Source organism: Canis lupus, chromosome 10 (assembly GCF_011100685.1).
Source record: "Canis lupus familiaris isolate Mischka breed German Shepherd chromosome 10, alternate assembly UU_Cfam_GSD_1.0, whole genome shotgun sequence".
Classification (NCBI taxonomy): domain Eukaryota; kingdom Metazoa; phylum Chordata; class Mammalia; order Carnivora; family Canidae; genus Canis; species Canis lupus.
In genome coordinates this window covers 63,889,323-63,904,747 of record NC_049231.1, presented here as the reverse complement: position 1 = coordinate 63,904,747, position 15,425 = coordinate 63,889,323, and the positions used below count along the sequence as shown (strand labels likewise).

General features: G+C 33.7%; 1 protein-coding gene across 14 annotated transcripts in view; it reads right to left on the bottom strand.

Moving 5' to 3' along the window:
* Nucleotides 1-15,425, bottom strand: part of EHBP1 (EH domain binding protein 1) — a 345,189-nt gene that overhangs the window by 211,460 nt on the left and 118,304 nt on the right. The window contains exon 1 of one of the 14 annotated variants that reach the window (XM_038551397.1): nucleotides 10,193-10,614. The exons of the other annotated variants lie outside the window; for them this stretch is intronic. The gene's annotated coding sequence lies outside the window, so the exon portion shown is untranslated. Of the gene's footprint in view, nucleotides 1-10,192; nucleotides 10,615-15,425 lie in introns of those variants that run through there. 14 annotated transcript variants of the gene reach the window in all.

The window sequence follows — 15,425 nt, the reverse complement described above, 5'->3', positions numbered from 1 at the left end:
TTCTAAAACAAAATAATTTGGTGCGCTACAGTATCAAGGTCAACAATTTTGCTTTTATTTATTCTACAAATACCTATTGAGAGACTATTATGTGGCTGACATTCTCCCATTGAACTTTGTGATAATATTTTAAACTTTATTTTCAAGTGATAAAGAGTCAAGTTAGAAATCAAAAAGTCCTAACTTTTTCAAAATTGTGATGCTGGTCCTTTGAGCTGTCACAAGCACCACATTTCTCAGGCCATGCTGAAAAGATCTTTGCTTCATCAGCAGACCAAAATGGAATACTACAGAATTTAATTTGGATTCCATGGAGCAATTAAATGCTAAAGCAGACATGCCACAAGGAGCTCTCTCAACCACAAAGACTTAATTAGAAACCGTATCAGCTAAAATAACCAACCTAGATGGTTGGATGGAAGAGAGTTTGGTAGCACAAATGTAAATTGAAAGAATCAACATTAAAAATCTTTTTAGACATGCACTCAAAAACATTTGTAAAAATTATTACATTAATTTTAGAATAAAATCTAAATTCCCCCTAAAAATGCAAATAAAAAACCCTCAAACTCTCAAATAGAGGGAAACTCCTGATATACATAAAAATACAAGTATTCAAGTCAAAAGTCTAAATGAGTTGCAGGTTGTCCAAATTTAAAATACACACACACACACACACACACACACACACAAAGTCAAGTCTACAAAGTTGCTAACAGGCTTACTTCCCCTGTAATCCTAAAGAAAGACACTAAAAATTTATTGATACTATTGTATGTAGTTTTTTTCCCCTTAAACAGGAGCTACAGTACCAGATTTTTAAATTGGTTTCGAGTAAGTATTCTAAGGGAAACAGATTTATCTGGTAGATTAAACACCTGGTAACCAAGAATTATGTCATTCATGGCCATGACTCGAATGTGTGTGCTGATCAGGACCCCCAACTAGACAGATCTAGTCCTAGTTGTTTATTTTCATCCATATCACAGACTCAACATAACCAAACTGAATCATCTCCATCCTTTAAGCTGTTTCTCCCCAGCTTTCATCTCAGTGAATTGTACTACCATGCATCAAGCCTCTCAATCCCAGTATTCTCCAAACTAAATTGGCTTTAACTGCTAAGTCTTTCTAGAATCTGGACCCATTCTTTCCATCTCCCTTTCTCCAGTCTCATACATATCTAGATTTCAAACTCCATAATTCTATGAGGGTAATCCTCTTTTTGTTTTAATGCTATATACCTTTTTTCCCCTTATTATCTGAGAACATTCACCATAGAAAATTATAAATATATAAAAAGTACAAAAAAGAATCATTCAAAATGTTACCAACTAGCTGAAATCATTGCTAATACTTTGACATATTTTCTCTAGTCTTTCTAAAAGAGTGGAGATGACACTATTTGCAAATTTTTATGCTTTTTAAAGTTAACATTATAGTTTATAAATCTAAATTTTAGAAGTTGCCTATCATTCTGAATTGTGGTTACAACACAAATTTATATAACTGTCTCTTATTAATGAACTTAAATTTGTCACTTCACATTTGTCACTTAGAAATGACGCTGCAACGAACATTTTATGCCCAAAGTATTTTTGGCACCTCTGCCAGTTTTGTAGGACAGATTCCTAGAAGTAGAATTTTTGAGCAAAGTATTTGAATCCCTTCCAAAGAAATCATACCAAAGTTTCTAACCTACAGTGTACAACAGTGCTAGTCTCTTTCGGCACTATTATTTTTAAGTCTTTGCTAAGCTGTTAAGAGAAAACTTGTATTTTACTCATTTAATTTGCATTTCTTTGATAACTCATGACCTTGAATATATTTCTGTGTTTATTATCCATCTATATTTTCTCTTCTGTAAAACTAGTCATGCCCTTTGTCCATTTATCTATTTGGATCTTACTCTTAAAAAAAGATTTCTAGAGTTCTTTAAATATTGAAAATATTAGCCTTTTGTCTGCCACGTTTGTTGCAAGTATATTTGCTTTCTGTGTTGCTTAATCTCTTGATTTAAAAACCTTATATTTTCTGTATTACACAAATAATGCAGGGTTCATTATTAAACAATGATTATAAAATACAGAGAAGAAAAAATATGAAAATTACATTTAATCCCACCTTTAGAAGGAAACATACTATATTGATTTTCTAGCATATAGTCATCTTTAAGAAAAATTGAATCATACATTGTGCAGATTCCTTTGAAAACTACTTTTTTCATTAAAATGTGATGAATATATTTCTTTAGAATTATTTTACCATGATGTCATTTATAATGGATAAAAATATTCCATTGTATGGACATAACAATTTAATCCCATGTCTTTGGGCACTGAGGTTATTTCTAAGTTTTCAAATTACAATATAAGTAATAAGCACATAAAAATCCTCTCAGTTAATTCCTTACATTCATACTTAAATATTTCACTAAGATAAATTTCTGTTGGTTGAATAACTAGCTAGAACATGCACATTTTAAAAGCTGTTTTAGAGATGCCTGGGTGGCTCAGTGGTTGAGCATATGCCTTCAGCTCAGGACGTGGTCCTGGGGTCCTGGGATCCAGTCCCGCATTGGGCTCCCTACAGGGAGCCTGCTTCTCCCTCTGCCTGTGTCTCTGCCTCTCTCTGTCTCTCATTAATAAATAAATAAAATCTTTTTAAAAAATAAAAATAAAGAGTATTTCATATGACTGCCATTTGTCCTCTAGAACTTACACCAACTAAGGTCCCATCAACAGGTGGATCTTAGCCAACAATGAGTCTTAACATGATTTTTTAAATATATATTAGTTTTTATTTTTATGGAGACAAATCTATGTATATTTTCCTTTGTGATTTCTTCCCCATTGCTCAGAAGTTTAAAAAGTTCTTCATCATTCAATGATTTACTAACACTCGCTTCTATTCTCTTTTAGTTTTGATTATTGTATTGTCTTCAATTAACTATTTTTATCCATTTGGAATTCCTTCTGTAGTGAGGTGAGGAGCTCTTCCTTGTCTCCTCCCAAATAATACCAATACTACTGTGCACAGTACAATTTCTCCTTCCACAATGATTTGATAAGTGTGGGAATCTTTATACAACTATTTCATGATTATAATTTGTCAAGGATTTTTTTCTGCTTCCAGGATAAAGTTAAAACTCTTTAACAAATCAGAGCTATTTAGGACACTGTCCCTGATTCCATGTGAAAACACAAACTGCCCCTTCCCCTAAATGCATTCCATGCGCTGAAAATATTCTGTGAATTGTATATGCTATTCAATTTTTCTGTGGTGATATCACTTTATAATTTTGAGGCATAGTAGACCTTCCCAAAAAATGCACAAAACAAGAGGAAGTAACAATAGAAGTTACTTTTTATAAAGTACTTTACACCAAACATTAAGTGCTTAATTATCATTTCTCATTTGTTCCTCACAATAATCCCATGAGACAGACACAGAGAAAGAGGCAGAGACATAGGCAGAGGAAGAAGCAGGCTCCCTGCAAGGAGCCTGATGCAGGACTCCATCCCAGGACCCCAGGATCATGACCTGAGCCAAAGAGATATTCAACCACTGAGCCACCCAGGTGGCTCTCATTTTACTACCTCATTTTAAAGATAGGAAACTAGGGACACCTGGGTCGCTCAGTCAGTTAAGTGCTGACTCTTGATTTCAGCTCAGGTCATGATCTCAGGATTGTGAGATCAAGCCCTGCATCAGGCTCCACACATGGCACGGAACCACTTAAGATTCTCTCTCTTCCTCTCCTTCTGCCCCTCTCTGCCCTTCCTTTCTAAAAAAATAAAGTTAAAAATAAAGACAGGAAACTGAGGCACAAGTGGATTAAGCAACTTGCCCAAGGTTACATACCTAGTAAGCAAAAGAGCTAAAATATGAACACAGGCTATCTGGTTCTGCAATATGTACACTTAACCACTATACTGCACTGCATAAAAGAAAAGACACAAATCTGAATATATAAATACTGAAAGCTTGCTATGAAGTAAAAGACATCATTTGCAATACTAAAAAGAAAAGTGACTGGTAGGGAGAAAATATCCGAAGATACATAAAAAATAGTGAATAGGATACATAAAGATCTAAAAATAAGAAAAATGCAATCACTTCAAATAAAAATTGGCAGTGGATATTCATGGGCAATTCATAGAAAAATATTAAGTGGCCAATAAACATATAACAAGATGCTCAACTTCACTAGTTATCAGGAAATGCAAATTAAAATAATAATGAGAGAATTTTCACTCCTCAGAATGACAAAAATTAAAGTCTAGTAATATCCAGTGTTGTTGAAGGCATGGAAAGAAAACAGGCATTTCAAACACTGTTGATGGGAATATAAACAGATACAGCCTATTATAAGGATATTCTTTTAGCATTGAAACTATCAAAATAAAATGAATGTCCCCTTTGAACAATTCCATTTCTGGGAATCTATCCCAGAATGTGGGAATCTATTGTGAATGTGTGCATAAATTCTCAATGCTGTGCTATCTGTAACACCATCAAGTAAACTGGAAATTACCATAACATCCATCAGCAGAAGAATGGTTAAATCATTATGGTACATCCATCTGTACTATGGAAAACTGTGCAGCAATTGCACACTCTAAGTGAAAAAGCAAGCCGCAAAACAATATGTAAAGCATGATCCCATTTAAGAACAAAACTGAAATTTAACTTTAAAATATGTGTATGCTTATGTGATTTCAAGAAAAAAAAGGTCTAGAAGAATTCTGTATGAGAGAACTTTCCTTTTTTTCACTTTCTATATTTCTTTATTGTTTGAATCTTTTACAATAACTATCTGTTCAAGGCAGCCTGGGTGGCTCAGCGGTTTAGCACCGCCTTTAGCCCAGGGTGTGATCCTGGAGACCCAGGATTGAGTCCCATGTCAGGCTCCCTGCATGGAGCCTGCTTCTCCCTCTGCGTCTCTCTGTCTCTCTATCTTTCTCTGTCTCTGTCTCTCATGAATAAATAAAATCTTTAAAAAAAAACTATGTTCATATTTACTATCATCTATTCTTTAGTGCTTTTGTAATTTCTAAAAACTATGTGTATGCAGGAAAGGAAACAATAGGCATTAGTGAAATGGGGAAAAAACAAATGTCAGCCACAGAACTACTGACATTTAGGACCTAATAACTCTCTGATTTTTCAGAGGGCTTTCCTATGTACTGTAGAGTGTTTAGCAGCATCCCTGGCCTCTACACACTAGACACTGGAAACACATCTTCCCTATCCTCCACCAAATCAGGATAATCAAACATGTCTCCAGACAGGGTGCCTGGGAGGCTGACTCTTGGTTTTGGCTAGGTCACGATCTCATGGTCACGAGACTGAGTCCCCGCATCAGTCTCAGACTCAGAAGGAAGTCTGCTTCAAATTCTCTCCCTCCCACCCCCGCTGCCCCTCCCCAGAATTCATGTTTGCTCTCTTTTGCTCTCTCTCTCAAATAAATAAATAAACCTTAAAAAAAAAAGAAATGGGTTTTCATTACTGAAATTAAAATTGAGGAATTGTAAGCTAGATAAAATATTTTATAGTTTTTCTCCATCCTTAAGTACAGTATAAAAATCCAGTGCAGATTCTAAACACAGCCTTTACTTTTAGAGACAGTACCCAGGGTTCATCCCTTCACGGTTCGCATCTAGTCACTGCTTCGGGAGCACTTCTAGACTAGAATGCTGACTAGAAAGGTAACTGAGTCTTCTTGCCTTGTGAATGCTGTGTAGCTAGTTTTACTAAACCTTCCATGCAAGCTGATGGTTGGAAGGCCTAAATGGGAGACCTCAAAGTTTCCTTTATGGACCTCACAAGACAGGATGCCATAAATTGTTTTGTGCCTGCATACTAATGGGTATTTTGTTCTAAAAATATCTACATGTGGCAGAACATGGTCATTTCTTTATAACCTGGTAGTAAGGTTGCAAAGAAACACTTTTGCACTTTTCAGTGCTACCATTTGGCCACCATGATCTACTGAAAACAAAAACAACAGTGATGCCTTTCACTATACATGATCGACCTGGCACAGGTCGCTTCTTAACAACTGCATCTGGATCTTTGTTTCAGTGATACAGTTCATAGTCTTTGGACAACCGTCAAATGTAAAACACAATCCATTAGGTTTTAATATTTTGGTATTTCTTAATCTGCGGGGCATCTGGGTGGCTCAGCCAGCTGAATGTGTGACTCTTAATTTTGGCTCAGGTCATGAAATTAGAATCATGAGATCAAGCCCTGCACTGGGCTCTGTGCTGGGTGTGGAGCCTGCTTGAGATTCTCTCTGTCTCCCTCTGCCCTCCCCGCCACCCCCCACAACATGCACTCTCTCTCTCCAAATTAAAAAAATGTATATGTATTTCTTAACCCGCAAATCTTAAGATAGTCTTTGACTTTTATATACTATGCAGCTAAAAATGACCATCCACACACCACTAAAAAAATCTTCCTGATAACAACATTCTTTAAATGGTCACTATAGATTGGTGTTACAAATAACATTAAAGAGAGATAGGAAAGTTGAGTGATCTACTACCAGAGACATTCTATACCATTTTAACACATGAGATAAAAGGAGATTTTTCACGGATAACAGAACACATGAGGACAATTTAGGGTTAAAGCATCATTCCTGTCATCGCTACAAGTTCAAGGGACATTCAGTTTGTGCAAAGCAGCAAAGCATAGATCAAAGACCCAATTAATGTGATGCATATGACTAGCATAAAGCTGGCATAAATTCTCTGAATATTAGAATTTTTCTAAGTCATAGATAGCATGTTTTCACCTTTATGTGATAAACCAGCACCTTTGTATTCTACTACAGGAGGGTTTTTAATATGGTGGCTATAATGCATGAATTTGAGTGTGGTGGTTTCTAAAGGAGACATGGTGGCCTATACAGAAAGCTTCATCTCCTCCTTCAGGTAATTATTTATAGTGGCATGTGTGGTAGCTAAGTTCCCGAAAGGGTAAAGGTAAAAACCACTATTAGAATATAAACTTAATTTCTTGCACTGCCAGATTATGGTGCCATTAAACAGTTTTAACAAACATTTATATACTTTTGAAGCAACTGAAGTGTTTTTTTAAGTTATTTTCTGCCTACAAGTAACTAAAAGAATATGAAAAGTAAGGGTAAAAGATATCCAGGTCCTCATATTGACGCCCCAACTTCATAGCTTCCATTATAATTAAATACTTAAATATTTTTGTAGTGTTGAGCTTGCTTCAGGGCAAGTTATAGGATCTTCTTTCTTTAGATTAAAAAAGTCATACAGATAATTACCATAGCTTTCTGTGATGTTTTAGGTACAGCCTTGCCTAAGAGCAGGAAGGTAGGCAGGTGATTTCTTAAAGTACTTTTTCAGCTCCAGGGTGATAAAAATATCTTAAACTTTCTGAAGTTGAAAACTCATAATTAACCATTAAAATTTAAAATTGAATAATCACATGCAATTAAGATATAATTCTCTAAAATATAGTATAAAAAGGTACTATAAAGATCAATGAACATTTTCAGTTAAAAATCAGCAAATATTGTTAAAATGCAGGATTTAATACCTCAAATCACTACCATTTCAAATAAGTAATTTATCTGGCTATAAGGAACTTTTTTGGTAAGTAATTATGGATAACACATGATATATGTAGTGTATCTACTACATAGCTTTCTATAAGAATTATGTAACATTACCAATCCTAATCACAAGAAGAATTCTTTCATTTCGAGTATTTAATACGAAAGCTTGAAGACTATTTCTTACATAGGATATCAACATTCTCTAAAGGGTCACCATGTGACAGACAACACAGGCTCTTTCCTGTGGTGGAAATGGTTACATTTCTTACAACATAGATTTCTAGAATTCTGGCTGCTGCTTATATCAGATAAACAACAAAACAATAGTGACAACTTACCACATGTGCTAATGCACAACACTCCTATGATATAGGTATGATACTATTCTCATTTTATAGGTAAGTAAACTGAGATACAGAGAGGCCTGTCACCTTTCCCCAAACCCCACAGCTAGAAATGTCCAAAGCCCGCACTCTTAACCCCTGCAACCACTCTCCTAAAATGCCTCTGAAGAGGCAGACAACTGGCTATATACTTGACAGCTTGCAGAGAAAGAGTTGAGATTTTCAGTTATTTATTTTTCTATGGAAACAAAACAAAACCTTTCAATTTCACTTACATCTCTTTCCTTATTTACACATATTCCAGGTACCCTTTATTGAAAAATGATCACACCATTTGATCTAACAGCACTTACAAAGTTAGTGAACATTTTAATCAACTAGTTAGTGACCTATTTCAAGGTAATTATTTACTTGATCTTCATTGACATTCTATTAAATAGGGATGACTGGTGCTATTACCACTGTTTATAGAGGAAACTTAGGCCTAGAAAGTTTAGAGTTGAAGTTTGTCAATACATAAGTATAAGAGTTTAAATTCTATCATCAGTTCTACTACTATTTCATTTGCAGGTTTTTAGGGGTGTTTTTTGAGGTAGATGTAAGACAAAACTAATTCATGTCTAGGTATCCTCCATCCACTATTAAAAAGGCAAAACAAAAGCCTGTTAAGCAAAAGGAGTTATGTGATATGATCTTGGTTGGCCTTCCCATTTTACAGGGGCACACTTAGCTGGCATATTTTTTTTTTAATTTTTTTTGGCATATTTTTATTTATACATTAACCCACTAGCAAGTTAAGTACCCTAAAAAGTAGTATCTTAGAAACTAAAGTCTTAAATAAATTTTTACTTGAAGAACATTATCCAGCACAAGGTTATTTCAGGTTACCTACTGATAAAAATTTCAAATCAGTTCCTTTGGCTTTTATGCAATTATTACCATTCTAAGGGAATAGCTTCTGTCAATCAAATTGTGCCCGGCAGGCTGGGATGTGTCTGGTGTGGCACCCAGTATGCTATTGGTGCTCAAATTATAATACAAGCAACAACAACTACTACCAGGTTACTGCACGCAAAGTGATCTGACACAAAAGCCATGCATAGCTAAGACTCAGAACTATACGTAATATTTGAGCATGTCTTTTAAAAATGAAGAGAAATTTGTATACCATGTTTATGCATTCATATTTTACTAGTTTATGTTCTTGCATAGGACAAAAAAAGGAATGATTACTTAGCTTTCCTAAATGCTTGTCTCCTATTAAGAAGAGAATGAGATCCTTTCACAAGGCTCAAAAGTTTCACAGGAGCTAGAGAAAATAAAACCAGTGCACCTCTATTCATTAGGTTTTTAAAAAGTGTGTGCGTGTCTGTGTGTGTGTGTGTGTGTGTGTGTGTGTGTGTGTGTGTTTCCAGAGGGGGGACCACGAGGGGTGGGCGGGGAGAGAACTTAGAAGACAAAGGGAAAGACCTGCCTCTGCCTGTTCTTAGAAATTAGAAGAAAGTCAGAAGTCATGGAGAAAGGTGCTCAGGAAAGATAAAAATGTGAACTTCATTAAACCCATAACAAACCATGCAATCCTTAGATTTTATTTACGGGGCTTTTGAGAGGATCGAGTAACACGAAATATATGATAGTGCTTTGTAAATGGCATATGCTATAGAACTCAAAATATTAAATTGCATTGGAACTTTGACTAAGCCATGATTCACTTGTGATTGAAACTTTACATTTAAAAACGCTAACAATGAAAATTATAAGTTTTATAATTGGTGAGGAAAAAGTAACAATGTAGTAAAAACTGTAGTTCTTATGTACTTAAAAACTATCAATGTATATGGATAAATGAAAAAAAGTAAGGTACAAAATATTATTCTGCTCTGTGTATTTAATAGTGATGTATTTCTGGAGATATACATAGGAAACCTAATAACAACGTCTCTGAGGAAAGAAAAAGAGGGACAAAGTAGGAAGACAGAATTACTTTTTAATCTTTTATACCAATTAAAAAAAAACTTTGGCCATTTACTATTTTTCAAATAAAAAATTAATTTTAAAAACTAGTAATGAAAAAGTGGAAAAATTTTCACTTTTCTGTTTTATTATGAAACAGTAAAATTCAATAATGTCAAGAAATAGTTCAAGTTCATGCAAAATTTTTTGAAAAGATGATGTTATCTAAGACACCATGTTTTTAAACAATGAGACAGAAATATAGTATTTATTTTTCTGTTTTCCCAAACCTTACCTTCTCCACTTAGACCTGGATACAGCTTTTCAGTACATATTAATGGCATGGGTAGCTTCAGTTTCAGAATTCAAATTTCATGTCAATTTGCATGACTACTACTGTCTTCTGTATTTTTAAAAAAATAACTTCAAATTTGTGAGGCATAAAGTAGGTACAGGTTTTAAATTTCTTGAAACAATTCTTATTTTGCTATTTTTGAAGTGGTCCAGATGTCTTATTTTGTAAAAGGAAAAAAATTCCCTATACACAGAAATGCAGGGAAAGAAAATGTCTGATGGTTATGACGGCTCAAAAGCAAAACCCTAATATTCTTAATAGGTTTGATCAGTTCTTCCTTGTATAAAATATTAAAAATATGATAGCCTAAAAACATAGAAACATAGAATATAAAAATTTTATTTCATTTAAAATCAGGAATTACAGAAATTCCTTAGAAAATAGTTTAACACCAAGAAAATTATCTTTGCTAAACCTTACTTGATAAAGAAAAAGAAAAAACTTATCAATGAATTATACCAGTACAGAGACTGAATTAGGAAATAAACATAACCAGGTTTAACTCTTGATACCTGATTAGGCAGAAAAACAGAGTAAATCCTACTGATTATGTACTAAGAAAGGAGATGTCAAATCCTCATAGTTAAGTTACCTCAAAAGACAAAGCATTCCACATTCTAGAATGTATTTCTATTACCAGCTTTTATGACAATCAAAAAACAAAAAACCCAATTCAATGATAACCTGGTACTCTTGATCTTCAACCTAATATCCCTAGTTTGAAGACAGGAATTCAGACTAAACTACAGAAGTACAACTGACATTTTTAGAGCCACAGAAATTAAGAAAGGTCATTTGAATAATGTTGAGAAGGAAGATTTAGGAAGGGTCACACAGTTTCATGAATATTTTCCAAGCAATGTCCCAAAAAAACTAGTTTAAAAAGACTAAAGTCAGTACTAGAATCTCTAGGAGTAACTGATGTATTCTAGTAAAAGTCAAGTCCTAAAATTAAGCACCAAATTCCCTTTTTATCCTAATTGCCACTTTGAATTAGGATTCTCTCCCAGAAAAAAATGGCGAGTGGAGATGAGTTATGTTGAAGCGGTTTGTTAGGTAAAGAGTAGAAAGGAGCAGCTGAGCCAAGAAGGGGCAGAGGGTGGAAAAGACTAACATTTTAGAATTTAGTATTTCTCTTTAACATTATTTTATGAGTCCTTTAAGAAGAATGCTAAAATCTTAAAACATAAAATCCATCAGGTCAAATTTATACCATATCTACTCTTTCAAAATCCTTATGCCTGGCTACTATCTATCAGGGATGGATAGAAAACCTACTCTTAATCACAGGCCACTGATCCACAGGGAAAAAATTTAAAAAACAAGAGACAATTATTTAGGGTTAATTTTTTTAAATGAATTTTACAGATTTTTGAAAGGAAAACTATAAAATTTCCCTAATTTGAATCTATGCTTTAGTCCAACTTTTCACACCAAAAAGGGACACAGAATAGATTTTAACAAGGTAAAAAAGTGAGAACTAAGAGAGCAAATGTAAATGGAGAAGATGGGCTTCAGGGTGAGGCCAGTTTTAGAGGCAGTGGGACAACGGTGAGCACAATGGCAGAACTGTACCAATCCCTTGAGGAACTTTATCAAGAAACGAAGTGGACTGAAAGAATCGGCAAGGAATAACTCTGTATTTTTGAATGCTGGAGCCAGGCATGTGCAAATTGAAGATCCAGTAAATGTTGTCTCAAGTTGACAAATCATGATTATTTAATCATGAAACAGAGTACAAGCTTATCATACAGAACTAGAACCATGGAGGGAACCACCAGAAGTAAATTCCAAAGCAGTTAAAAGAGGCTGCCTCAAGGGAGTGGGTTGGAGGTAGGAAGTAAGTGACAGGAGAATGTTGATTTTCAGTAAAAGTTCTTCCATAACTATTTGATTTGTTACCATGTGCCTGTACCGAAAAAAACAGAAACATAATTTTTAAACTCATAAATTAGAAAAGGCCTGACTTGTGTTAAAAGTTCTTTTTTTTTTTCTTATTCCATCAAAAGGTTTCTGTCAAAAACAGATTTGATTTTTTTTTCTGTGTATACACACGTTAGTTACGGATGATTAACAAAGCATTCATTCTTCTATTTGCTTTGGCTGAGAACTGACTTGTGTTGTGTTAGTGTTAAGGAAATATTTCACTTTATATAGAGAAGATATGAAGTGTTGCTTATTTAAATATAATATGGTAAAAGAAAGGGTTTATACATGTTTTAGACTCACAAACAATGAAAACATTTAGGAAAGTAGAAATACAGAGTTTATTCAACTTAGAAACTACGAAAAACGGTACCTATCTTTTCTCTCTTTACCCAAAATTGGCTATGTGAACTTACCTACTTCATATTTTAATGTTTAATGAAATGGAAAAAAAAGAAAGTTTTTTAAAAGTTATTTGACGAAGATCTGAAATCAAATATGATGGGAGCAATCACGATTATCTTGATTTTTAACTATGCAGAGACCCTTTTTAAAATAATTTTGTAAAAACCGTAAACGGTAGCTTGCAAAATCAGAGTTCTGCAAGTTTAAAATATCTTAAAATAAGTATCCAAATTTAGCCTGACATATAGTTACTTAAAGAGTCCTTGCTTTTCAGATGTACATGCTTAAGAAATAATATCCACATGGAAAAAAGTTTTAACATATGAGCACACATGAAAAGTCAGTGAAAAAAATCTGACTTTTAAAATTTTTTATAAAATCACTTTTCTAAATAAAACTATCCAATAAACAAATACTAGTTACAGTAATTTAGTTTCTTGTAACACCTGTTTCATTTAAAGAGAAGGCAGCCAAAATCAATAATATGATTTAAAACATACCATCACTAACTTCTGAGTAGATTTTCACTAATTGGGTCTACTGATAAAAGGTGGGCTAAAGAAAAATAAAAGTTTATAGCAGGAGAATTGCTGTGGAATTAGAAACTGGCCACTAAAGATGAGAGAAGAAAGGATGGATTTGAAGTTAATTCTCAGATCTTCATTTTAATCTTAAATTGCCAGTAGTAGCACAACTTATAAAAAAAATAATTAGATGAATGAATAGAAATTAGGAGTGAGGGTGAGAGTAAGAAATACTGGTGGCATATGATTTGGACATTCTAGCATTACTTGATGACACTGCAGAAATTTATGGTAAGTAAGACTTCAGACCCAGGACCTAACTCCACAGACAGTTAGTTCCTAGGACATCATTTAAGATTCCTTTTCCTCTTATTTTTCCTTTCCTCCTAACACATATGTTTGGTAACTACTGTTTCTTTCAATCTGAGGTAAATTATATGCCCCTTGTATTTTACTTTACTTTTTTTACATTGAAGAACAAAGAATTTTAGTCTTTTCTATTTTTCCCTCTTTCTTTGGTAGATCACATGTAGCACAGAACCATTATTTACAAAATAAAAATCACTACCAGTTTAGAGTCATTCTTTTCCATCTCTAATAAGACCTTTCTCCCAAATTAAATCGAGCAATCTCAGGTAGCTCCCTTCAATTTTATTTAATTTTTTACCACATACCCCCTCTAGTCATCACTTTCATTTTATATGATCTTCTTGTTGACATGTATCCATTCAAATCTACTTCTAACCTGTATTCTGAATCTAGTCACCATAGCTGTCCTTGAATCAACAAGACCATTCCAAAAGCCTGACTGAATGATAGGTTTCGTATAATAATCTGAGGCCCTATAGATTTTCACTAGGTCAGGCTATTGTTGGAGTGAATGCCAAACAAGAGTCACCGCAGCAGGAATGCAGGTCCCCTAGAGCCTACACCTGGGAAGCAGTTCTGTGTACTTTTACAAAAGTATCAGCTCTAACAGTATTTCTATAAAAGCCTGAACACAGGAATAATGTGCATTTTAAAACAGGACATGTAATAAAGGAAATTATGTATTTAATCTACTCTAAATGCAAATAAGGAATAGCAACCTAAAAAACTTAGACAACAAAGAATGATAAACTAAATCAATTTATTAAAAGTAGGATTACAGATAATTTTTCTTTTTTAGTATTTTCAGTACTGCCAATATGTCAGCTGTAATAAATGTAAAAAATTTTAAAAGATTCACTATGCTCTAATAAAAGTCTAAAGGATGAAAAAGTTATACAAATCAATTGTATTTTAATACTATTCCCAGCACATCTGTTTCACAGAATCTATAACAGAGATCTTCTTCAGGCATGAACCTAAAAACATTGTAGGTTAAGAATTTAAATGTCTCACTATCAAGTTTAATGAGAATTAAATCAGCTGGAAACCCACTTACCCATTTATTTATAAGTACACAGGATCTTGCTGAATACTGTCTGTCTACAAAACAATATACTCTTCCTACCCTTAGGTAGCTGTCTAAAATTAGCAAGAAGAGACAAAACTATCACGTAAAAACTTAAACAATGAGGGATAATAAAATAAAATGAAAATCCACAAGCTCAGTAAGTGACTAATTCATTTTTCAAACACTCACTGAGTGTCTACTATTTGTAAAGTGTTATTCTAAATGCAGAAATCAGTTATGTATACGTAGATCTGTCACTCCAAAAATAACCAAAAAGATGGGATGTTTTAGGAAACAGAAAGGAATATGAGCCACATATCTATTTGAACAGTAGGACATTATTAGCTTACAGGGACAGCTGTCATGCTAAGGTACAATTATTCTGTAGCTCACATAACTGGAAATACATGCCCTATTCTTTAAATTGGCTTAGGTAGCAGCATATGTAGCACTTTAATTAACTGTAGCAATTGACCTACCTTAAAAACCGAGATCTGAAATAATGCACTGTAAATAGTACTTGTAAACCAGAATTAATCCAAGTTTAACCTACATACAACAACAAAGTGTCCAATGTTGTATCTAGAAAAAGGTTGGGTATAACACAACTATATTCAGAAATCCTTAAAAAAAAATGCTTTTTGAGTAAATTTCTAATTAGCAATATGTAGAAAACAAGTATTGCTGCTATTTTTTTCCTTGAATGCCAAGACAGAAATGTACTCATTAACATTAAAAATACCTATTTTAGAGTGATTTCTAGTTTAGATATCTAAACTATCATAAATATTATTTAAAAACATCTGGTTGTTGTTCTTAAATAATATTTCCATACTTCTCTGTTTTAATAAATTATAAATATACAACTATGTATTTTAGC